At 51.9% G+C, this 23,801-nt stretch overlaps 1 protein-coding gene across 1 annotated transcript in view; it reads left to right on the top strand.

The window, feature by feature from the left end:
* The window catches only part of ARK2C (arkadia (RNF111) C-terminal like ring finger ubiquitin ligase 2C), a 151,623-nt gene that overhangs the window by 109,550 nt on the left and 18,272 nt on the right, over positions 1–23,801 (top strand). The window lies entirely within an intron of this gene.

The raw sequence follows: 23,801 nt of genomic DNA, 5'->3' as shown, positions 1-23,801 counted from the left end.
ACATTTGGAAAATATCATTCCTGACTCCATTCACCCAACAAGACCATGTTAACCTGTCCATGTATTTCCTTCTAGATTTTCTCCTTAGGCAGATGAGGTCTTGGTTAGTTTGTTGATTTTGTTGATGTTGTTGTTGTTGTTTGTTTTTGTTTTGAATTTGAAGGTTAATCTCTAATGCAGAGGCTGTTTCCAGACCCATGGCTCCAGCAGTGGCTTGCATGGGAAAAAAAATGAATCACAGCTGCTATTCATAGCTGGATTTTAAAAATTAAGGGCAGGGAAGCACTTGCTGGGCCTGGGCTCGATGTCTTGAGGCATGTCAGGGAACTCCTGCTTGGAAGGAGCGTATATTCTAGGTAAGGTGACAAGATCCACTCAGGTAAAAAGTTGGGTGATATCACAGGCATTATGTCATCACAAATGTCATGCTGCTTCGGGGAACCTTGTCTTTTGAGAAACACAGAGATTGATCGTGCCTTCAACAATCCGGAGGGGCAAAGATCTGGTGAGGGAGTCAGAGAAGGCTTCCTGGGGGAGGTGGGATGGTGGCTGAACACTGAAGTCTTGGAAGATGGACGTCGGAGAAGGGGGCTGCATTTCAGTTTGGCGGGGGGGGGGGGGATACCCTGGGGGGATATTTGGAGACAGGAAAGCTCCAATATGTATGGAGGCCTGGAAGTGGCTCAGTGAGTGGGAGCGGTGAGCTGGAGTCAGGCGTGATGGGTGGCACCTGTCCTGGGCTGAGCAGGGAACCAGGAAGGTAGCCGAACGAGGTGCTGTGATGGAGGCTGCTGATTCAGGGAAAGGTGAGTGGGAGGAATCTCAGGTCTGCTTCAAGGGATAGTAAAGAGGCCAGGAGGGAAATCTGCCAAGTCCTACCTCCTCTCTGCTCAGCCAGAGCTGGTCTCCGGCTGATCCGACTGGCATCAGCTTGGCCCACGGCATCTATAATGACAGCCTGGAGGCAGGAGAGGGTCTCTAGAGGTGAAACACTCAGCATGGAGAACCTGATTTCCGAGATTCAAATTCCACGTTTATCGCATCAAAACCCACCGGCCAAGACCAGTGGGAACACACCCGTATCCCAACCCAGTCAGGGGTATTAGCCTGCGGCAGCAAGTGAGGACACGCATCCTGGGCAACTGCGGGGCACCTCCAAACAGGGCGCTAAAGAAGGGGCGCACCCTCCTCGTTGGAATGAGCACTGCGTGTGGTATGGAAACCAATCTGACAGTAAATTATATCAAAAAAAAAGAAGGGGTGCACCCAGAGTTTGGGGGCTGGAAAGAATCCCAGCACGGTCTTGATCAGAGTCGGTAAACTAGTGGGTTGCTGAACAGTCAGAAGTCACATCTTTAGAACACGCAAGCCTGCTCGGATTTGCCGTCAGATCAGTTTGTCTGTGGGCTTCTCTTGGAACAGATGGGTGTGGATGAGCTGGTGTCAAAGCATTTGAGCTTAGCTAGTCTGCGCTGTGCCGTTTTTCTGTTTTATGAATCATCACATGGGCCTCTTTGCAATTGGTGGTTTCTGTTTCAAGTCGCAGTTCCCTAGACACTGCCTATCTGCCCGCAGGGCCACGTCCTCCCTCATGTTTGCCCTTGGGCTAGTTACTTGCCCCCACTGTGCCTTGGTTTTCTCACTGGGCAAGTGGGAATAATAGCGGCAGCCACACCGTGGAATCCTGAGGATGACACGAGTTAATGTTAGAAGCATCTAACCGTGCCTGGCACACACTGGGTGCAATATACACGCCGGCCATCATTATCACTACAAACCTTCAAGATCGAGAAAAAAGAACATAGATATCCTTACTGCCCCTAAACAAAGGATGGTCCACAAATTTGTTTTCCACTTAAGGGGGGAAAAAAGAGGTACCGTGATCTGAGATACCCTGACCACAACAAGACAGTGTGGAAGCCACCATAATCTAGAACAAGCAAGTCCTGTTTGACTGGTGTGATCTTCTGAGCAGTGAAGGAAGGGGATGGAAGGAGGCTTTGAGGTTTGGGGCACATCTATGTATGTGCAAGTGAAGGGGGGTGACACACACTTCCTTACTGTAGCCAAGGACAGTGCAGGAGGAAAGGCATTAAAGCAGTGACACTGAGGTTTGATTTCGATAGGGAAAGAATTGTCTGGCTCTGTGTTGTTAAGTACTGGGTGGGGAGGCTAAGGGGCCGCGGGGTGGTGGCAGGGTGGTGGCTTTCTGCCACTCATTGTCCTCTCCTGGTCTTAACCTCCCCATTTACGAGACGAAGGATCCGGAGGCCTTTCAGACTCCTTGCTTTCTTCACTTCAAGGCGTCCTGGAGATCATGGTCATTCTTCCTCATGACAGCACAGTGTTCTCTGAATACACGTTCCCTATCCACAGACACCCGGTTGTTCACAGTCTCACAAGCTACCGTGCACATTTTGTACATGTATCTCTCTGGACTTGTACGCGCTGAGCTGTAGGGTGCCGAGCGGAGCGGCCATTGCCAGGGCTTGTGCGTTTGTGATTTTCATGTCCATTTCCAGATGTCTCTCCACAGTGGCTGCACCAGTTATAATCCTACTGCCAAGTCGTGGGCCCTGCTACCTTACTCACGTGGTGGGGCGGTGGGTGGGATTCCTTGACGAGCCTCCAATCTACCTGCCACCTGCCACCTCTAAGGCTACGTGACATTAGAGTCTTGCTGTGCTGCTGCTCCCATTTCTTAAGGTACCGAATGCTTAGCTGGGCTGGGCTTCTTATCAGGCTCCATTCCTGGGATGCTTCCCACCCCAATTTCAGAAAGGAGAGAGAGAGAGATAGCGAGAATGAGAGAGTCTCTGGTGTTCAGTGTCTTACCAGTGATATGCCAGCAACTGACATCATTCCAACATCCGTGAACACATGCCTTGCCTCCCACGGTCAGGGTGGAGGAGGAGGAAAAGGAGAATAGCCAGCTGTGTGTGTCACTGGGAAGGTCAGAGCCCCTCAGGCCGTGAGACTGAAGGGCAAACTCACTGTCCAGGCCTTCGGTGAAGGATCCTCATCCTTAGCTTAACGAGGCTCTGATACTTATGGTAATTTCACCCCAGGAAGATGCTGGTAGGGCCTAGATCTTGGTGGTGACCTGGAGCCATGCCCAGAAACACTCAAAGCTGTCACCAATAACCCTCCAAGGGCTTAGCTAAGGGGGAGGGCCTCTCTGACACACAAATGGAAATCCGTCACAAAGGAAGTGTAAAATGACCAAGGAAAGGAAATGCCTCTTGTCCCTTCCACTCTTGTCATGGGCATAGCACACGGTGAGCCCACTTTTATGCATCGTTTCCTCAGTTGTCCAGGCTGATGAAAGTGGTCAGCAAGGAGTCCCTGGATCCTGCAACATGTGCTTGTGTAATGTTTACAGGGCCCTTCTCTCTCTCTCTCTCTCTCTCTCTCTCTCACACACACACACACACACACGTATTCTTTAATCAGACATCTCCTGGGCACCACTGTAAGCCAGATGCTGGCTGTGCATGGGTGGCAGATGACCAAATCCCTGCCTCCCCCCAGGGGAAACTGCTCAGACAAGACCTCTTGTGACAGAGCACGGGATAGAAGGTGACAAGTGTCATAGACAAGATGGGCAAGTCGTGCCCTACAGATCCCCCCTTTTCTCTCAGTGACAGCTCTCTTAGTTTCCATTTCCTGGGCATCCAATGATTTCAAGGGAGAGAAGCAGAGTACATAGGAGAGGACGGCTCCACGGGCAGGTGGAGTGAGGCTTGCAGGCGACAGTTTCAGGTCTAGCGTTTGCTGGTTAACAGGGTCACTGGCAAGCTGCTTCAGGTGGGGCCAGTTTGCCGAAAGATGAAACTATAGCGGCATTGGCTGGAGAAGGAAAAGAGACAAGATTTCCTAGGGGCCTGTGCACTTGGCCTTTGTTGGTGACGTAATGTCATATGGCTATCATTAATAGGACCCGTGCTTCTGGATCAGTAGATCGTTTCTCACACTTGCAGTTGAGAGGGAGTTTACTACTGACCATTTCAACATACATTTGTGAAGTACCTACTGAGTGCCAGCAGTGAGCTGGACAATGGAGGTCCTGCCTCATGGAGTTGACACTCTATATGTGTCCTCAACTGTGATAAGCCACCCACCCCAGAGAGGCTCACTTGGATCTTAGTGGGGGAGTTTTGAAAAGGTCTTCACGTTCTGAAGGGCTGAGCCTATACTGGTGGAAACTCAGGCCTGGGTCCTATATTTGGGCTGTTCACCCAGTGTGAACAAGGCGGGGTGTGTTCAAGAATGAAATCCTGGGGCGCCTTGGTGGCTCAGTCGGTTGAGCGTTCGACTTCGGCTCGGGTCATGATCTCGCGGTTTGTGGCTTCGAGCCCCGTGTTGGGCTCTGTGCTGACGGCTCAGAGCCTGGAGCCTGCTTCGGATCCTGTGTCTCCTTCTCTCTCTGCCCCTCCCCCACTCATGCACTGTCTCTCTCTGTCTCCCAAAAATAAATAAATGTAAACAAAAAAATTAAAAAAAAAAAAAAGAATGAAATCTTGACGGTTTGTGACAACACGGATAGACCTTGGGATTTTTTTTTTTTAGATTTTTTTTTTTAAGTTTATTTATTTATTTCGAGAGAGAGTAATCATGAATGAGGGTGGACAGAGAGAGAATCACAACCAGGCTCCGTGCACTGTCTTATGGAGCCCTATGTGGGGCTCCATCTCACAAACCGAGGTCATGACCTGAGCTGCAATCAAGAGTGTGCAGCTTAACCAACTGAGCCACTCAGGCACCCCAGACCTTGAGGGTATTATGCTAAGTGAAATAAGTCAGACAGAGAGAGACAAATACCATATTATTTCACTTAGAGGTGGAATCTGAAAAACCAAACAGCACAATGAAAAAGAAGCAGACTTATAAACACAGAGAACAACTGGTGGCGGCAGAGGGGCGGAGGGGCCTGAGGCGTTGGGTGAAATACACGAAGGGGTTGAAGAGGTACAAACTTACCGTTAAAAAGTCAGTAAGTCACAGGGATGAAAAGTACAGCACAGGGAATGCAGGTAACGATATTTCAATGACTTTGTATGGTGACAGATGGCAAGTACCCTTAATGTGGCCATCATTTCATAATGTGTACGTTGTGCACCTGAAACTAATAAGGATATCGCATGTGACATACACTTTAATTACAAGGGGTGTCGTTCGGGGAAACCAGATACAGCCAAGTAGCCGGACGTGCCTAAGTTATGGCCTGGGGCTGAGCCACATGCATTTGTGATCTTCACATCCCCTTGGTCCCTTTCTCCTGGACTCTTGGAGGCCCACTGGGAGGAGGAGGGACCGGAGGGAACCATGGCATCTGGCCCCCTGGAGTGGCATCAAAGATGCCAAGCTCCCTGGGCTAAAAGCCTCTTGTCAGCAGAGTAATTGGATCTGACTTGCAGCAGGCAGGGAGCAGAGGTATTCAAGTCAGCCGTGCTATTTTTAAACGCCCTCTCTTCCCCGAGTGCAGATCTCAAGCTCAGCGGGAGAGAATGGCTCATCTCAGAGCCTTGGGAATCAAAGAACAACTTCCCCCACCCCAAGTTTAACCAAAGTTTAAGTCTCCCCACCCTCGTCCTTCAAAATCACATCGACTGGGCAGCCGCCTGTGAATCCGGCCATGACCACCACATGTCCCGGATTGGGGAAGTGTGGACTCCACAGGCCGTGGGGTAGAAGGGATGCATCCCGGTTATTGGGCCGGCTGCCCAGCTGGCCGGAGGCAGCCCAGCAGCCCTGGTCTCTTGGTTGCCTGGCGGCCCCAGAGGCTCACCACTAGGCCAGCAGGCAAACATGTCCCTGCCTGTCTGCCATCTGCCACTGTCTTTGACTCTTGGTAGCGGCTCACAGCTGCCTGTCGGGCTTTGAAGACAGTGGGAGTCAGAGCAGAGAGCAGGCACCCACCTGTCCAGCGTCCCTCTGGGAGCTGAGCCACATACTGCGTGCTGCCCTGGGTGGGGAGAGGGTTCCAGGGAGGCCAGCCTCTCTGAGTGGCACCACGGCGGAGGCACCCTCGTTTGTCTGGTTCTTTCCACTTGTGTACTTCCTCCCCCTCCCCCCTGCCCCCCAGCCCCCAGCAGCTTCAGCCATGGGCTGGCAGTGAAATGCTCCCCTTGCTGGGGATGCAGGGAAGACAGGAAGGGCCTTGCTGGTGGTCCTGACGACCCCTCACTCTCGGAGAAGGACAAGGCCACCTTAGGCAGGAGCTGTGGCGGATATGGAGTTGCCGTTACCAGCCATCATGGGGTGAATGCCTTCCATGCTCTAGATATCACACCTGTGGGCCAAGTATCACTGTGCCCTGTTACAGGTGAGGACACAGAGGCCCAAAGGGGAGCCCCCCTGGCCAAGGTCACTGGAAGATCCTTCGTCTCTCCCTGACAAGGATCCTCAACCCACCGCTCTCAACCTTGCCAGAATTCCTGATGTTCAGGAATTAGTGAGGCTTCAGCTTCAAACAGCACAGCTCTCTGAGAAGGTGGAGGTGTTCCAGACACCTTCCTGCCTTTGCTGAGGGCGGGGGGGTGGGGGCGGTGGGTGGGAACTGTGGCCGTGCTCTGTGGCACTCTGTAAAGGCTTGTGGCTTTGGGTGTCAGGTCTTGAACTCAGTTTTCAAAATTGTTTGGTTCAAACACTGCAAGCCGGGAATCCTGCCAGGACCTCTTCTGTCTAGAGTGGAATTAGAATAAGGTGGGTTGCCTCGACCCTTTCCAAGGGCACTGATTCTCAAGTTCACACCCAAAGCAGCACCTTTGATAAAGCAGCCTCACTCAAGCCCAGCCTTCTCTAGAAGCAGACCATGTGGTGATATCCAAGGGACCCTGGGAGGACCCTCTCCACCCCAAAGTATGTCTGTTGCAGCCTGTCCCATGGGGTCTGAACTCACACCACTGTAAGGGCTTCCATTGGCTTTCTAGAGCAGTTCTGAGTTGTAGGTGCCACATGGGGTCGGAGGGCCCCCCTGGCTGTGGAACTGAACCCCAATACACCTTGTGTTCACTCTGGGGTAATGTGATGGGCCGTTGTCGACTTTCTTAGTGCCTCAGTTTGCTTATCTTTAAATTGGGGAGAGGGGGAAAGCTGAAACTGGGGGAGATGGGGGAGACAGTGTGGGGCACCCTGGGAGCCTGGGGTGAGAAAGTGAATAGAAAGGGGGGCAGAACAGTGCTGAAGACCAACCGACTTGCCCATTTTGCCGTGCTTAACATTTATTATTTTTAAAAGCTACTTTGTGTATTTTAAAAACCACACAGTGTAGGGGCGCCTGGGTGGCGCAGTCGGTTAAGCGTCCGACTTCAGCCAGGTCACGATCTCGCGGTCCGTGAGTTCGAGCCCCGCGTCAGGCTCTGGGCTGATGGCTCGGAGCCTGGAGCCTGTTTCCGATTCTGTGTCTCCCTCTCTCTCTGCCCCTCCCCCGTTCATGCTCTGTCTCTCTCTGTCCCAAAAATAAATAAAAAACGTTGAAAAAAAAATTTAAAAAAAAAATAAAAACCACACAGTGTAGGGTACAAAGCCACATGGTAGAGAGGGTGTATATAGACCGAGAAAACCACATCCCCTTCCCTCTCCTGCCATCAGCTACCCGTGCTCTCTCCTCATGGGAACCACTGCCGTCAGAGCTCGTGTCATCTTCCAGAAATCATCTGCTGCGTGTACACTATAACCTAGTGGCAGACTTGACTTGAAGTTACTGCGGGACCCTCAGGCTCCCCTAAACGTCTGTTGTAATGCCCTTCCTACCCAGGCCTCCCTGCTGTGAGCCGTTGTATACTTTTCAAAGCACTTGACCCCAGCACGTCTCCTCTGAACCCGTGACCATCCTGGATGAACAGACGGCAATATCCTTGTGCCGTTTTGTAGGTTGGGAAGCTGGAATTCAGAGAGGCCAGGCTGCTTGCCTAAGGCCACACTGAGAGTGAGTGAGTGAGACTGGACTTCAGTGAAACTCTCCTGAGTCCCAGGGCAGATGTACCCCACTGCTTCCTAGAGGGACAGTCTACTCCCCCTTCTCCTGTCCGGTGTGATTGACCTGACAAAGCAGGACTATGTGAAGCCACTGCCAACAAGTAGGCCTAATTCCAGCAGGCCACAGAGCAGGCGATGGATGCAAGGGCAAAGCTGCCCCCACGTGTGCACGCACGCACACACACGCGCACGCGCACGCTGCCCCCCTCCCCCCAACACCCCTCAGATTCCAGAAGGGCAAATGAAGCATGTGGAATCCCTTGCTCCTCTTGGCTTCTCTTGCCTTAGTGGAGAGGGAAGGGTGCAATGGTAACTGGGAAGGGTCATGTGAGAGGCCATATTAAGTTCTTCGGGGCTCACTTTGCACCCGGTAAACATCTTTACTCTGTGCAGTCATAGTATTGCAGATGGGGAGCACTGCAGATGGGGAACATGCACAGAATTGCAGATGGGAAGCACCCCATATGCATATGGGGAGCACTGCAGATGGGGAACGTTCACAGAATTGCAGATGGGGAGCACTACAGATGGGGAGCCTGCACCAGGGCTGCATGAGAGTATGTGTGGCATCAGGACTTGATTTAAGCACCTCGGAAGAACCTGGTAAGATGGGTCTTTATTCTTGGCTCATGGACACCCTGAGCTTCAGGTGACAGCTAGAGCCCAGGAGATGGGGGCAGGGACAGTTTCAGGGCCTGGGAGAGCCTGCGTCTCTTCAGAGTGTCCCCTTCCCTGGGCCTGGAAGACTGGCCAGAGTTTAACTGACATCAGCTAAATGCCCACGTGAGACCTGAGATGGTAACCTTACCAGTGAATTGCTTATGGAGCCCCCCGCCTCAGTGTTCTTGGCCCCATATTTTGATGGTGCAGACAATGAAAGAAAGACAGGCTTGGAATGAGAAAACTAGGCTCCACATTTCCAGCCCTGGGCCAAAGGATGTTGGTAAGTCTTTCTAACCCTTTGAGCCTCAGTTTCTTCATCTCTAAAATGGAAGTCATGTCTACAATGCACTGTGCTGGATGGTTGTGGGGTTGAATTTGGGAAAGGCTTTGTGGGAGGTGACATGGTGCCCTGAGATTACTGTCAGCATCACAGAGGTACCGAAGCGGAGTTCCTGAGGGATTCAGAGCACCTGGGGTGGAGGAAAGACCAGCAGGGAGGCAGAAAACAGTGTCTAAGGCCCTGGAAATGGGCACCAACCTTGGATGGAAGAGTCAGGACGCCCAGTGCTGCACCAGCTGTCTACCCAGGGTTGGGAACTGTCCTCAGCCTTTTGACTTTGCTGTTGGCATTTCCCCTGCTAATTAGCATGTCATGGGGGTGGAGAGCAGGAAAAACACAAAACAATTGATTTGTCTCTTTGCCAGCACATCTGGGAAAAGGCTGGGTGTGGGAGGTCAAAAAGCAGGCTAAAAATCAGTGCTTCACATTCTCAAGGAAGCTCACGGCTCTGCAGGTTTCAGTTCTCCACTGCCATTGCCGGTGAAAGCGCTATGAAATCAAGGTTCAACTGCAGACCCTCGGGGTAGAGAGAAGAGGCATTGAAAGCCCTTTTGGCTTTGTCAGGGGAAGGGTGATTCAGGGACCTGGCTGGTGCTTAGGGACCACTTAAAAAGTCATCCATGCATGCACGCATGCATGCATCCATCCATCTATCCACCCATCCAGTAAGTGTTCAGTGTGCACCTAGATTCCATCTAGCCCCCTCTGAGGTGCTCTAGAAGAGATGAGGGAAGGGGAGGCTTTTGCTCTCTAAACATCCAGACTCATATTCAAAACAGAGCATAACTCAAAACTGGGTCCCCGCATCAATAAATCAATTATACCAGCTAGCTTTTCCTATACAACAACCACTCTAAAGCTTGGCTTTAAAACAGCAACCATTGGGCACCTGGGTGGCTCAGTCAGTTGAGTGGCTGACTCTCGATTTCGGTTCAGGTCATGATCCCAGGGTTGTGGGATTGAGCCCCACATTGGGCTCCACGCTGAGCATGGAACCTGCTTAAGATTTTCTCTCTCCCTTCCTCTGCCCCTCTCCCCCACTCATGTTCTCGCTCTCTCTCTCAAATAAAATAAAAAATAAAAAAATAAAACAACAACCATTTATACAGCTCACAAGTCAGTGAGTTGATAATTTGGGTTGAGCTCAGCCAGGACCTTTGGTCTTATCTGGGCTCAGTCATACATCCACAGGGAGCTGGGACCGACTGGGGCAGGAGGACCTCCACTAGGAGAGTTTTCCCCAGCTTCGCAGGTCTCTCACTCTCCAGTGGGACAGCCTAAGTTTGTTTACAAGGGAGAAGCAGGAGTCCAAGAAAGTGCGAACAGGCAAGGTCTCTTAAAACCCAGGCTAAGAACTGGCATGATGTCACTTTCACTACATTCTAGTGGCCAAAGTCGGTCACACGGCCAACCCCAGATTCAAGGGGTGGAGAAATGGATTCTGCCTCTTGACGGGGCGGGCACAAATCGCCTTGCAAAAATCGTGTCTATCCAGAGCGGAGGAATTGGGGCCACTGTTTTGAACTGTCAACCACACAATCTTTGTTGCTCACAGAGGCTCTGGAGTCAGCCTTGTGCTCTGTCTCACATTCCACATCCAATCTATTAGCAAATCTGGTTACCTCCACCCTTGACATATATTTTCCCTTCCTCCCTCTGCCCCATTCCCTCCAGTGTCCAAGAAACAATCACCTCTTTCTTGGTACCTGCTTCTTCCCTTTTATCCGTATAGCCTATTCTCAACATGGCAGCCGGAGCAAGCCAACTCATATTACTTTCTGCTCAGACACCCCTTTGGCTCCTAATCTCACTTGGGGTGAAAGCCAACATCCTATAATGGCCAATGGGGGCCTGCACAATGTGTTCCCTGAACTCCCAATATCTATCTCACCTAAACTCCTACCACTGTCCCTTACCTCACTCTGCCCCACCCACACTGGCCTCCAGATGGTCCTCACCATGCCAGGCTTCTCTCACCACAGGGCCTTTGCAATGCAGACCCGTCTGCGTGGAAAGCTCTTCTCCTGGATATCTTCACCCCCAATCCTTGGCCTCCTTCGGCTCTTTACAAAAACCTCGCCCTCTCACTGAAGGCCCTCCTGGCCATCCTATCTAAAATTGACACATTCTCCCCACCCCTCCTCCTTCCCTGCTTCAGTTTTCTCTACAGCTCTTGGCAACATCATCAATGAATGATATATTTTCTTTTTTTTTTTTTTTTTTTCTTTTTTTTTTTTTTTAACAAGCTTCAATTCACTTTATTTTTCTCATACAAAACTATTCTTATATAGCCCCTTAGGGTCTAGACCAACATTGCCCAATAGAAATATAATGTAGGACACATATATCACTTAATTTTTTTCTAGCAGCCACATTAAAAAAGTAAAATGAAAGAGGTGAGATTTGTTTTAACAATATATATTATTTAATCCAATATATCCAACATCAGTCATTTCAATGTATACTTCATTTGAAAGTTAGCTTTTGGTTTTTACTAAGTCTTGGAAGTCTGGTGCACATTTCACACTGGCAGCTTATACCAATTCAGACTAGCCACGTTTCACAAGCTGACAGTCACATGTGGTGACCACACTGCTGTCATACAGAACGAGACCACAGTCCCATGAGGGCAAGGGTTTTTGACTGTTTTGCTCAGGGCTGCATCCCTAGCATCTAGAACTGTGCCTCGCCCGTAATAGGCACGCCGTAAATATTTGGTGAATGAGTAAGTCGGGTTTGGAATCAGATACAAGTGTGTGGCCAGATAGTTTCAGACCCAGCGAAGAAGTACTGTCTGGCTGTTCTCATCCTCAGGGCGGCCAGGCAGAGAGCTGTAAAGGCCATGAAGGTAGTCTTTCTCTCTGAGCCCTGCAGCTCATTCTGTACCTCCCCGGCTTTCCATTCTCTGTGGACCACGGAAAGCTCTGCATGGCCTTCCACATTAAGGACTTAAAGTGTCGCCCTCTTGGGGACATTTGCATCTTAAAAGCAGGAGTGTGAGAGAGCAATGCTTAACCCAAGGCAGTGCCTCTCTCCTGGGAATTTTTGGCTCCAGTGCCTTTGCTGGGCTATGAATCTCTTCCTTGTCTCCGCGTTCACCCCAGGAGTAGGAGGCCGGCCGTGGTGGCTCTGCGGGCAGGGAGTCCCGGTGCGGGGTGCCCTGGCCGCGCTCCCCTGCCTGACATCTCATCATAGACCATGCTTGGGGCTTGGTGGGGAGAGAGGGGACCTGGGAGGAGTGGGTGTTCCCTGCGGCCAACCCCGGCCCCTCCCCGAGAGGGGTGAGCGGTGTTTGTCCTCCGTGAGGCACCTTCCGCGGTGATGTCTCATGGTGTCCACCCTGCCAGGTGGCCAGAGGCACTACTCGCTCATTTTGCAGACAGAAGGCTGCAGCCCAGAGCTGGGAAGTGAGGTGGCTCAGCCGGTCTCCTGAGGGCTTGTGTGGGGCCCTCCTCCGGGCGGGTGGAGTCCGGGGGCCGCTGGGCTCTTAGGGCAGCTGGGGTGACCCGGTCGGAGGGACACTGGCCTGAAATGAGTATGCAGGATACCACGTGGTGAGCTGGGTGCCCGGTGGCACGGCTGGCCCCGGCCTGCCTGGGGAGGCAGGTGCTGTCCCAGGCCAAGCCAGTGGCAGCCAAGGGACTGACAGAGTCACTGGAGGTGACTTGAGATGGGCCTTGGTCGCCCATCAAGCAGCTGGGATCTGCGGGTTGTGAGACCCCATAGCTCTGCTCTTCCCAAGTCATCTCCCTCTTCCTTCTGCCCCTTCTGTCTTCTCATCTCCTTTCTGTTCTCCCAGCCTTCCCTCTCTCTTGCTCCGCTTTGTGCTCCCTCAAGCATTTCAACCAAGGTCTTCCCTCCCTCCCTCCTGTCTCTGTCTCTCTCTCTGTCTCTGTCTCTGTCCCTCTCACACCTCACAGCCCAGGGAGCCGGCCTGAGGTCCTCATGAGCAGTAATGGACGGGGATCTAATTTCAGTGCCCCTGGCTCCCTCTGAAAGCAAACGGATGCCCACCCACGCATGTGGTTTGCTTTCAGGGGCACGGGGAGGCCAAGGACTCCCCCAGCGGGCGGACCCTCAGGCTTCCCCCTGAAACCCCACCATTAGCTCTTCGCAGCGTGATCCCACCCAAACGTAGCCGCTTCGGAGAAAGGCCTCCGTCTAAGCTCTTCTACACTCTTCTCAGGAGGAACGCGCAGGAGAACCAGTGGTCAGAGCAGACGGAGTCGTCCCGGGGGGAAACGGGAGGCAGAGGCACGGTGCTCCCTGTGGCCCTGGCCTGGATGTTCATAGGGCCGGGCCTCTGTGCCAGAGGCACATATGTCCTGCACACCTGGGTAGGAAAAGTCCATGGAAGCAGCTGGCTGAACTTGGTCTGCCTGATGGGCACCAGGCGGTGCTAATGTGACCAGGTCCCGGGAGCGTCCTGGCACTTCTCGAAAGTTGTTGGGATTTGGTTTCTGTTTTTTAAAAACGTACTGGAGCATTAAGGCCATGAGGAGAGTGTCTGAACTCATGACCTGGGATTCGCTGCGCGCAGTTTACGGAAGCTAACCAATGCCACCAACAGTGTGGACCCCTCCTCCCGCGGCCAGGAGCGGCAGGTGTTCTGTTCTGGGTCTGAAACGGCTTCTTCTTCTGAGGTATTTGCTTGTGATTCATGGTGACCGCCTCACATGCTGGGCCACTGCAGTCCTGGTACTTGCATCTGGGCCCTGGGATTCATGCAAAGAATCCTCAGTCTTTCTGTGGTGCTCACCGGGTTAGTCCTCCTGCCCTACTCTTGAACTCCGTCAGCCCCTTTGCTGCCATGCAAGCCCGCGGGTGCTGACTCGCTGGGGGCAGCTGGTTTGCACACTACCAAGGCTTTTAGCAAGATGCCCCTTCCTACATATTCAACTGTTCGTTTTCATTCACTCACTCATTCATTCTTTCATTCAGCAAGTTCTTCCTGGGTATTAGGATCTGTGCCAGGCACCAGGAACATAGGTAAATGAGATAGACCCAGGTTCCGCCCTCAGGTAGCGAGGTCTCCTGACCATAGACGCCCTCCACCAAAAGCCCTTTTATGAGTGCACTGGGAATGTTTGCCTGGTTTTTTCACATTTATTCATGTTTGTGAGACAGAGAGAGACAGAGCGCGAACAGGGATGGGGGGAGAGAGAGAGAGAGAGAGAGAGAGAGAGAGAGGATCTGAAAGAGGCTCCAGGCTCTGAGCTGTCAGCCCAGAACCTGACCCGGGGCTCGAACCCACGAACCACGAAATCATGACCTGAGCTGAAGTCGGACACTTAACCGACTGAGCCACCCGAGTACCCACTGGGAATATTTTTATAGCCATCTTTGGCACTGGATGGAGAAGAGGTATCTTCGGGGCTAGAGGACGCCTGGAAGATTACCTTATCCCCGTAGGCATTTTCTTCTGCAGTAGCAGCCTGCTGCTAGCTGGCCACTCCCTCCTAGGCTCCAGGCTCCTACTCCTGGCCCAGTGGGCAACTAGAGCTAAATGCTTGCCCTTTGCTGCTTGTTGGAAGCATGCAGTTTAATTGCTTCCTGTCCAAGGGCAAGTTAGGCTTCCTTACGATGGAAATTTCCCTCCCATCAGTGGTTTCAGAGCCAGAATTCAGTTCCTTGGAAGAAGCTGAGCTTTTCATTAGAGATCAAAGATTGGCCCTGGGGAAGTGTTCACAAAGCTGCTCTGGGCTCCAAAGGACCCCTCTGGGCATATCACTTCCTTTCCTGGCTCTGTTGGTAAGGGAACCAAACCACGGAGTGGGAGGAAAGGAGACCTCTGGCAGCCCAAGGGGCTGAGCCAGGGGATAGGCCTCTGGGGGTTGATCGGACTGGAGCAAAAGGGGTTAAGCCGATTTACCTGGAGGAGGTAAGGAGGAGGGAAGAGCAGCCAAGAAGCTGGGCTCTGGGCAGATGGCTCACATTCCCGTTCTTTATCTCTGATTTTATCCAGTCTGTCATCAAGTACTCAGCTCAGGAAGTATATCCCAGAGTCCTGGTCTTGGGATTCAAGATTCCCCACAACTTAGCCCTCCCTTCTCCTTCCCGTGTCCCCCCCACCCCCAAGTGTTCTGCATCTGAATGGATCGCAAAGGATGCATTTCTTGTCACATGGATCTCAGATGTGAGAAGTCAGTGTGGGCCATCAGGAGGCTCAGCTGCCGCAGGAGATGGGATTCTTCTGATATCAGCAGAGGGAAGAGGAAGCCCCTGGAGGGCCAGGTGGAGTAGTACAGGGAGTCTGACTTGTGGCTCACGTCGACTCCCTGTTCCCCGGGCTCCGGCCTCCAAGCTCGGGCCCCGAGTACCCAGGCTTGGTCTCTCCTCGCTGCTGTGCTCCATACACCCTTCCCTATCACCCAGGCCAGACTTTCTGTGCCTTCCCACAACAGTTCGGCATCACTACGATCAAGCACTGGGAGGTGTTGCAGTGAGTGTGCATCATGTCCTGGTGGGCCTAGAAGGGGTCCTGGAGGTGCTCCAGGCCATCTCCAGCGTCCACACACCTCTGCTGGGCAGGTAGTAGGCCTCTGCGTGGGCATCCCCCATGATGAGGAGCTTTGGGGGACATAGTGACATTCTAAAAGACATCTTCCTTATGTTGACCCAAATCTACCAGAAAGAGCTTAATCTCTTTGCCTGCAGCTATTATCTGTCCCAGAGTCTCCTCTTCCTGGTTCACACTCAGATTCTTCAGCTAGTCCTTGTACCGCACAACCCAAGTCCCCCGACCATCCTGCTCTCTTCCTGGTTTACCTACGTGATTGTTCTTATAAGGCTTCCGGCGTTGGTGCTCAGCCCCAGGGGTTTCCACCATCCTTTTTATTAGCTAAACCCCGTGAAGTATAGGGCTGAAAGCCTTCTGCAGAGGATTTGTCAGGGCTCCGTAGATTTGCCCTGTTACAGAAGCATCCGACGGGCTGGCAACATTGAATAAGCCCTTGGCATTTTCTTAGGCCGGGGCGGGAGGCGGGGGTGTCCTGGGGCCCCTGGCCAAAGTGGATTGGACTGTGCCTAAGCAACCTCAATCAGCATGGCTTTTCCTCAGCGGGACACCACTCTCCAGGGACAGTGGTAGCTGGTCCCTTGTCATTTCATGGTTACCTCCATAGGCAGGAACAGGCTTTCTCCTGGGGGCATCTGGGGAGACAGATGAGGGTGAGACAGCGGAGGTGGTTCCAGCAGGGTCGTGTGCGTCATTCTCATCCAGCGGCCCACCGGGACAGGTGGGTTCCTCTCTGGGGGTACCATGTATGGTCATGGAGGGACACGCAGGGGCCTGAGGGCTGGCAGGGGGACTGAAATGGCAGAGCTGAGGGAGAGCACACTCTCAAGGCCCAGAGCCTTAGCCCCCAGCTCGGCCGTCACTACCCGAGAGCCCTTGGACAGGCCACCCCGCATTTCCCCCTTTGGGGTTTTCACCTGTCCACTCACTGAGGATCATTTAGCTTGAATATTCAATCTTTAACTTTCTGAGATAATGAAGGTCTTTCTTTTCCTTTTTTCTTCCCTCTGTCTTCCCTCTCCTCCTCCTAGATTTTTCTTACCCTCTCTCCTCCATTCTCTCATTTCCCTCTCTGTCCCTCTTGGAAGATTCTAATCCCCTCCCCCCTTTATTTTTAATGTTTATTTATTTTATTTTGAGAGAGAGAGAGAGAGAGAGGGCAGGCGCACAAACAGGGGAGGGACTGAGGGAGAGAGAGAGAGAGAGAGAGAATCTTAAGCAGGCTCCATGCTGATCCCATGACCTGAGCCAAAATCAAGATTCAGCCACTCAACCAATTGAGCCACCCAGGCACCCTGCTAAGCCCCTCTTGAGAACAAAAGACATCTACTGCATCGTAGTTGCTTCGAAACCACTCACTTCACAGCTTATTTTTGGAGATAAAATTTGCCCACAAATGAAATGCCAGTGTATGAGGCGAAGGCCGCAAGTGAAGCGGAGAGGGCACCTCATGTGGCTGGGAAGGCGCTGGAGGGCTCCAAGGGGGACTGGCATCCGCCCTAGAGTCCAGGCTTCACAGGACATATGACAGTCTGGTTAGACAGGGCAGTAGTGCGGGGGCAGAGAATGGCGGCCAAGGGCTGGAGGCAGGCCAGGCCCCTGGGGGTCTGGGAGAGGTGAGAGGGAAGGTCACACAGGGCAGTGAGGGGTGGGGGCAGGAGGGGAATTGGGGCGGGGAATAGAATGCTCAGGGGTAGGCTTTAGAATAATGTGGTAGCCATTCGGAAGGTGGGTTTCAAAGGTCAGTGCTGGTCTGCTCTGCTCCTCACTGCTTTTAGCCCACTTGAGATGCTGGACATCACACAGATGTCAACAGGGGCCAGGGCAGCAGAGCCGGGTCTGGGCTTCCAGCTGTGGGCCCCTGGGGGAGCACAGATGTCAGTTCACAAACATCTTCCAGGGCTTTCTACTTGGCTTTCCAGTGAGCGAAATGAGAGGCCTGGCAGGAAAATGTTCATGGCCCCAGGCAGCCCAGACCTTTTAGCAGGTGTGTAGGATCAGGTGTCATCATCGTGGGTCACAAGTCTAGGAAACTAAGGCCTGGAAAAGCCCAATGTCCTGGCCAGGTCCGACTGCTAAGGGGAGGCGCCCTGGCCTCTAGGACAGAGGCTTCCACTGGATCACTCTGCCTGGCTTTGAAAGCCTCTTTGGTAGCAGAGGCCTTCCTCACTGGCCTCTTGTGGGCGGCAATCTGCTTTTCTTTTCTTCTCTTTTTTTTTACTTGATTTTTTTTTAACGTTTATTCATTTTTTGAGAGACAGAAACGGAGTGTGAGTGAGGGAGGGGCAGCGAGAGAGGGAGACACAGAATCCGCAGCAGGCTCCAGGCTCTGAGCTGTCAGCACAGAGCCCGATGCAGGGCTCGAACCCATGGACCACGAAACCACCACCTGAGCTGAAATCGGCTGCTTAATCAAGGACAAAGCCACCCAGACACCCCAGCAGTCTGCTTCTCAAAGGACTGGTTTTCTCTGCTGCTTGAGAGCCAGCTTCTCAGAAAGGAGTAAATGCTGCCTCCAGCCCTAGCTTCTAGGGAAAGGCTCAGCAGAGACAAGGTTTCCAGCTGCTCCTGTCCCCTTTCTCCCCAGCCATCCTTGGCCCCAGGGCAGGGAGTCTCCGTGGTGCCCCTTCCCTCCTGACTCTGCTGTGGGCCTGCCTAGCGTCCCTCCCCCTGCCGGTTCTGCCCCCAGCTTTGAGGGAGGGTGACGCTGGGTCAGTGAGCTGAGGGACAGCAGGAACCTGACACCCTGGGAACAGGCCTGGGGAGGATGGGACACGCCAGGCTGGCTTCCCTGGGGACCTGAAGGGTTTGGTTCCCACCCTCCTCTCCCAGGGTCCCGGATCCCCTGGGGGAGCAGGCGAGACTCGGCCAGCTGGTAGACTCTGTGCACCCACGAGCACAAGGGGACTATCACCAGGCTGCGGGCAGCAGCCCAGACTGCTGCTGGGGACAATGTCAGTTGTCCTACTGCACGTCTGTTCTTCCCCCTTGCCTCTTTGTCTGAAGGCTTGAAGGCGGTGCTCCTGGGCCCTGGAGTCTTGGGGATTAAAGCCCCTTTGCCTCCGGGTGACCATGCTGGTCAGGTTCGAATACAGCTAGAATCTTCCAACATCTCTGGGGGCTGCCTGCGCTGAAGAAGCCTCCGTCAGGCCTCAGGGCTCTGTGGTCTCAGTCACCATCCCTGGCATTCTGACATGTGGGCCTGGTTCCTCTGTGCTCCCACCTAGGCCCAGCCCTGAGGCTCCCCCAACCCCCTTGGTTCTGTCCCCAGGCCAGAAACCGCAGACAGGCCCGGTGTGTCCTCTGGGTGTCCTGGCCCCATTTCTGTACCACCTTCCTCCTTGGTAGGTCCCCTCACTGCCACCTCTGCTTTATTTATCAAGCCTCCTAGTTCCCTGGGCTCTGGGCCCTCCTTCCCATTGAGGATTTGCTTTCAGGAAAGACCTCGGTTCAAGTCTCTGCTCTGTTTTTTACTAGATGAGTGTCCATGAGCCTTTCAGAGACTCGGGACCTCTGTCACCGTTGTCTCCACTCACCTCACCCACCATCCTTAGCCCCACAGTCCTCTGCTTCTCCTTACCTTTCCCTCTGCTGTGGGGTTGTATGGTTTCTTCCGTCCCCTGGTCCACCCACTCTCCAGCTGCCAGCCTGTTCAGGCTCCCTGCCCACGAGGCACAAATCAGTCACCAGTCCCCAGGCTTGTGTGGAGTACCTGTTGTGTCCCGTGTGTCAGGTGGGCATCAGGAGACCCCCGCACCATGTGCCTCCCCTGCCCCAGCTGTGAGGGGCCAGCCCGGGGCCTCCCTCCCCAGCTCTGCCCTACCTTGTACATGTGCCAGGCCCCCCGCTTGAAGATATGGCTCCCTGCCAGCTCTCGGAGGGGGTGGGGTGGAGGGTTGCTGTGAACACTGATTTTCTGAATTCAGAGATGCACATGTTTCTCTTCCATTTCCCAAACTAACTTGTGTCTTATACTTGATGTGTTTCTTTAGTGGGGTGCTTTGTTTCGGGGAGCTCCTTCGTTCTCCTCACTCCCTAAAAATGTTATTTAGCTCATGGCGGATCTTGCAATTGATGGCATATCAGCCCCGAGGAAGTACGATAAATGGATAGTGTAATCAGGGACATCTGGAGATTATGTTTTAACCCAAGGGAGTGGCTCTAATGGGAAAAATTGTGGGTTGTCTATTGATGGGGCCATTTGGGGATGTAAGAGCTGTTCAGACGTCACTGATCATTGGCTTGTCATGGGCCCAGATATTCTACCCTGAGAACTTCACTCCTCTGGTCTTAGAGGCCAGATAGGATCGCTATTACGTGCTACTTTCACAGACCCTACATGACATAGGCTTGAGGAGAGCCGGGGGTCCCTGAATGGCTGTCTCCTGGCTTCAATTCCCTCCTGAGCAGGGGTGTTGAGACTAAGACACCCTCCGGGCATGGAGGCGATGGGGAGAGGGACCCAAAGTCCCAGAGCGGGAGTCAAAGGGTTCTTGCAGGTAGAAACTGCCTGAAATATGGGACAAATAGACACTTTGGTTCACCTTTCTCTTGCCGCCCCTCCCGGAGGGAAGGCACTTGTCCTCACTTCCCAGTGCATCAGTGTGAGGGTCCAGGCCGCAGGGAGCAAAGCCTCTCTAGGCTAGGACAGTCGCTCGGTCCTCTTTCTAAGAAGAAGGAAACCTGAAGGCTCCCTGGCAAGGTGGGCACCCTGGCGGCAGGCCTCTGGCCAGCCCTGCCTGACCTGTCCCCGCCCAGCTGCCGAGTTAAAACCCAGGAGCTCACCCAGGCCCTTCTTGCCGTTCTCTCTCCCTCTCAATTTGAAACCAGCTTGCCACCAACCAGTCTCAGCGCACCAGTTTCCTGAGCTACTGTTTCTGCCTCAGACCCTCCAACAATCAGCCAGTAGGTCTCCACTGAATGCAGCTCCCAGAGACGTGCGTGGGGATCCAGAAACAGAAGCTCAGCCAGCTGGGGGTGGCGAGTGTGAAGAAACAGCTCAAGGTAGCCCCTGCCAGGTGCCAAATGAGTGATAGAGACGGGGCGTTCTCCACGAACTCAGGGGAGGCTGGTGGGCAGGGGAGACGTTTTTGGAAGAGCTGAGAGGTGACCTTTAAAGATGGGGAAGGCAGCCGGTGAGGTGTGAGCAAAGGCCCCTCAGTGGGAATACGCGTGACATGTCTGAATTTTGAGTTGACCAGTGCAAACGGCTGGTGGGGGGGGGGCGGGGGAGGTTAGTGGAGTTAGCAGGGATCAGGAGGATGGGGCTTACTTTCTGGCAAAGGGGTGTGCATCTCACCTGTAAGCAATGGGGAGCTCCCCATTTGAAGGCAGACCAGTTAGGAAACTTGGCTCAAATGCTTTGCTCTGTGCATGGAGTTGGCTTTCTTCCTTCACAGCTCACTGTCCAATAGGGGAGGCGCTAACCCCAAGGGGCAGCTTGGGAGGGGGCTAGTCGGAACTCAGATGCTTTATAAGTGCAAAATGCACACTTGGTTCTGAAGACTTAGTGCACAATAAAAAAACAATGTACTAGGTAGGGGCGCTTGGGTGGCTCAGTCGGTTGAGCGTCCGACTTCGGCTCTCAGTTGATGGGTTCGAGCCCCACGTTGGGCTCTGTGCTGACAGCTCGGAGCCTGGAGCCTACTTCTGATTCTGTGTCTCCCCCTCTCTCTACCTCTCCCCCACTCATGCTCTGTCTCTCTGTCTCTCAGTCTCTCAATAATAAATAAACATTAAAAAAACATAAAAAAAAAGCAATGTACTATATCTCATTTTTTTTTCCTGGAGTACCTGTTGAAATAATAACACTTTGGATATATTGGCTTACGTAGCATATATTATTTATTTATTTTAATTTTTAACGTTTATTTATCTATTTGGAGAGGGGGGAGGGGCGGCAAAAGAGAGAGACACAGAATTTCAAGCAGGTTCTGTGCTGTCAGCACAGAGCCCGATGCGGGGTTCTATCTCGCCAACCGCAAGATCACTACCTGAACCGAAATCAAGAGTCAGGAAGCTGAACCGACCGATCCACACAGGCGCCCCTAGATATATTATTAAAATTAATTTCACCCATGTCTTTTTACTTCTTTTAAGGGTGGCTACTGGAAAATTTTAAGTTACACACGTGGCTCACGTCATAATTCTTTTGGACAGGACTGGATTAGAGTCTCTGTATTTTTTACGCAATTCCCTTTCCCTGCAGTCATGCCGCCTTTCACTTCTTTCCATGATCTCTCAACAGCCCTCCTTCCTTCTTCTTGCCCCTGTCCTCTGTCACCTTGGCCTTTTTCTTCTCTTTTGATGGTCAGGCGTGAGTGAGGAAGAAGGGGGAATCCAGGACCTACTTGCTCAGGCCACCGCCCCTGGACTCAGCAAAGCCAGAATTCAACAGGCAGAGAAGTCCTACTTATCCAGAATGTTTGTAGAAATAAACCTTCTAGATAATTCTTTCCTGGCTCATTTGAGGGCAGTCAGAAACTCTTTTGGTTTTCATTTGGATTTGCAAAGAGTTATTTTTAAAAGATTAAAAACATCTATCAATGGCATGGCCATCATTTACAGAGTCAAAAGTCACCAGTATGTAAGATACATGTAGCAATGTATCCGCCTCTTCCCCTCTCCTACAGCCCAAAGCCCAATTCATGCCACTCATCTTTAGCTGTTCACTTCCTGAAACACATAAATTACTAAGTAAATTCTTATAATGCTATTTGTTGATTTTTCAATTTTGACATTACACATTTTCTTTTTATTTAATTAATTAATTTAAAAATGTTTATTTATCTTTGAGAGAGAGAGAGAGAGAGAGAAAGAGAGAGTGCGTGAGCAGGGGCGGGGCAGAGAGACAGGGAGAGAGAGAATCCCAAGCAGGCTCTGTGCTGTGAGCACAGAGCCGGTGACGCGGGGCTCTGTCTCATGAACCATGAGATCATGACCTGAACCGAGATCTAATCAACTGAGCCACCCAGGCACCCTTATAGTTTCTTATTAAGAGAGAAATGTCTTTTTCTGTTCTAATATAGCTTATTAATGTTTGCTTTATTATACATATAATATAATATAATATATATGTAATAGAAATATTTTTTACTGCTGAACCAAGTAGTACATAATAATTACACTTTCTTGCATAACTTTTTCTTTCCTGGGAGGTAATAACTGCCTCTTTTTGTAGTTTAGCATTATTTTTTGTGGTTGCCTTGCTTTTTATGACATTTGCACAAATTCTTACCAAATTCTGTCAAACTGCAAAATTCTGTCAAATATTATAAAATTTTTTAAATTATTTATTTATTTTGAGAGAGAGAAAGAGTACATGTGTGAGTGGGGTAGGAGAAGAGAGAGAGAGGGAGAGAGAGAGAATTCCAAGCAGCCTCTGAGCTGTCAGCGCAGAGCCCGTCGTGGGGCTCGAACTCACAAACCGGGAGATCATGACCTGAGCCAGCGTCAAGAGCCTAATGTTTAACCGACTGAGTCACCCAGGCACCCCCTTCAAATACTGTTTTTGTGTGGCTAAATCTCTTGGTAGTCCTATCCTTTCCATCTCCACCCCAGGACACCCTCTCAGAGCGCCTCCCTTCCTGCTGCTTTCCTGTGCAGTGCTGGAGCCACTGCACGGCTTGGGAAACCCCATCTCTTTCAGGCCACACCCCCCAGTGTCTGCTCCTCTTTCTTGGTTTGTGTCAGTCCCTCTCTGAGAAACGTGCGGAGAAGGTTGATGTTTTTGAGACCCAGCATGTTTGAAAATGTCTATATTCTATTCTCATGCTTGATCAATCAATAGTTGGGCTGGGCATAGAGCTCTAGATTGAAATCTTTTTCCCCCTCAGTATCCTGAAGGCAATTGCTCTACTGTTTTTATGCTACCAATGTTGCTTTTGAAAAACCTCATGCTATTTTGCTTCCTGACCCTTTGTGTAGCCCCTGTTTGCTTTCTCTCTGGAAAGTGTTAGAATCATCTTGGCTCCTACAATTTGGATATTTTACAGTCAGATGCCTCAGTACGGGTTCTTCTCCTATCCATTTTGCTGGGCACTCAGAGGACCTTTTCTATCTAGAAACTCAAACGGTCAGTTTGGGAAACTATCTTTTACAATGTTTTTCATATTCTCCTCCCCCTTGTTTTCTCTGTCTTTTCTCTCTCACGAGTCACATATGTAACCTTCCGACCCATCCGTCTATGTTTATATCTGTTTTCTCCTATTTCCTGTCTCTCGGTTTTCTCGTTCTGCTTCCTGGGAAATTTCCCCAGCTTTGTCTTCTGACCCTTCTGTTTTTAATGTCCAAGAGCTCTGG

Source organism: Neofelis nebulosa, chromosome 11, assembly GCF_028018385.1.
Source record: "Neofelis nebulosa isolate mNeoNeb1 chromosome 11, mNeoNeb1.pri, whole genome shotgun sequence".
Taxonomy (NCBI): Eukaryota; Metazoa; Chordata; class Mammalia; order Carnivora; family Felidae; genus Neofelis; species Neofelis nebulosa.
Note: the sequence above shows the minus strand (reverse complement) of the source record. Positions and strands in the feature narration are given on the sequence as shown.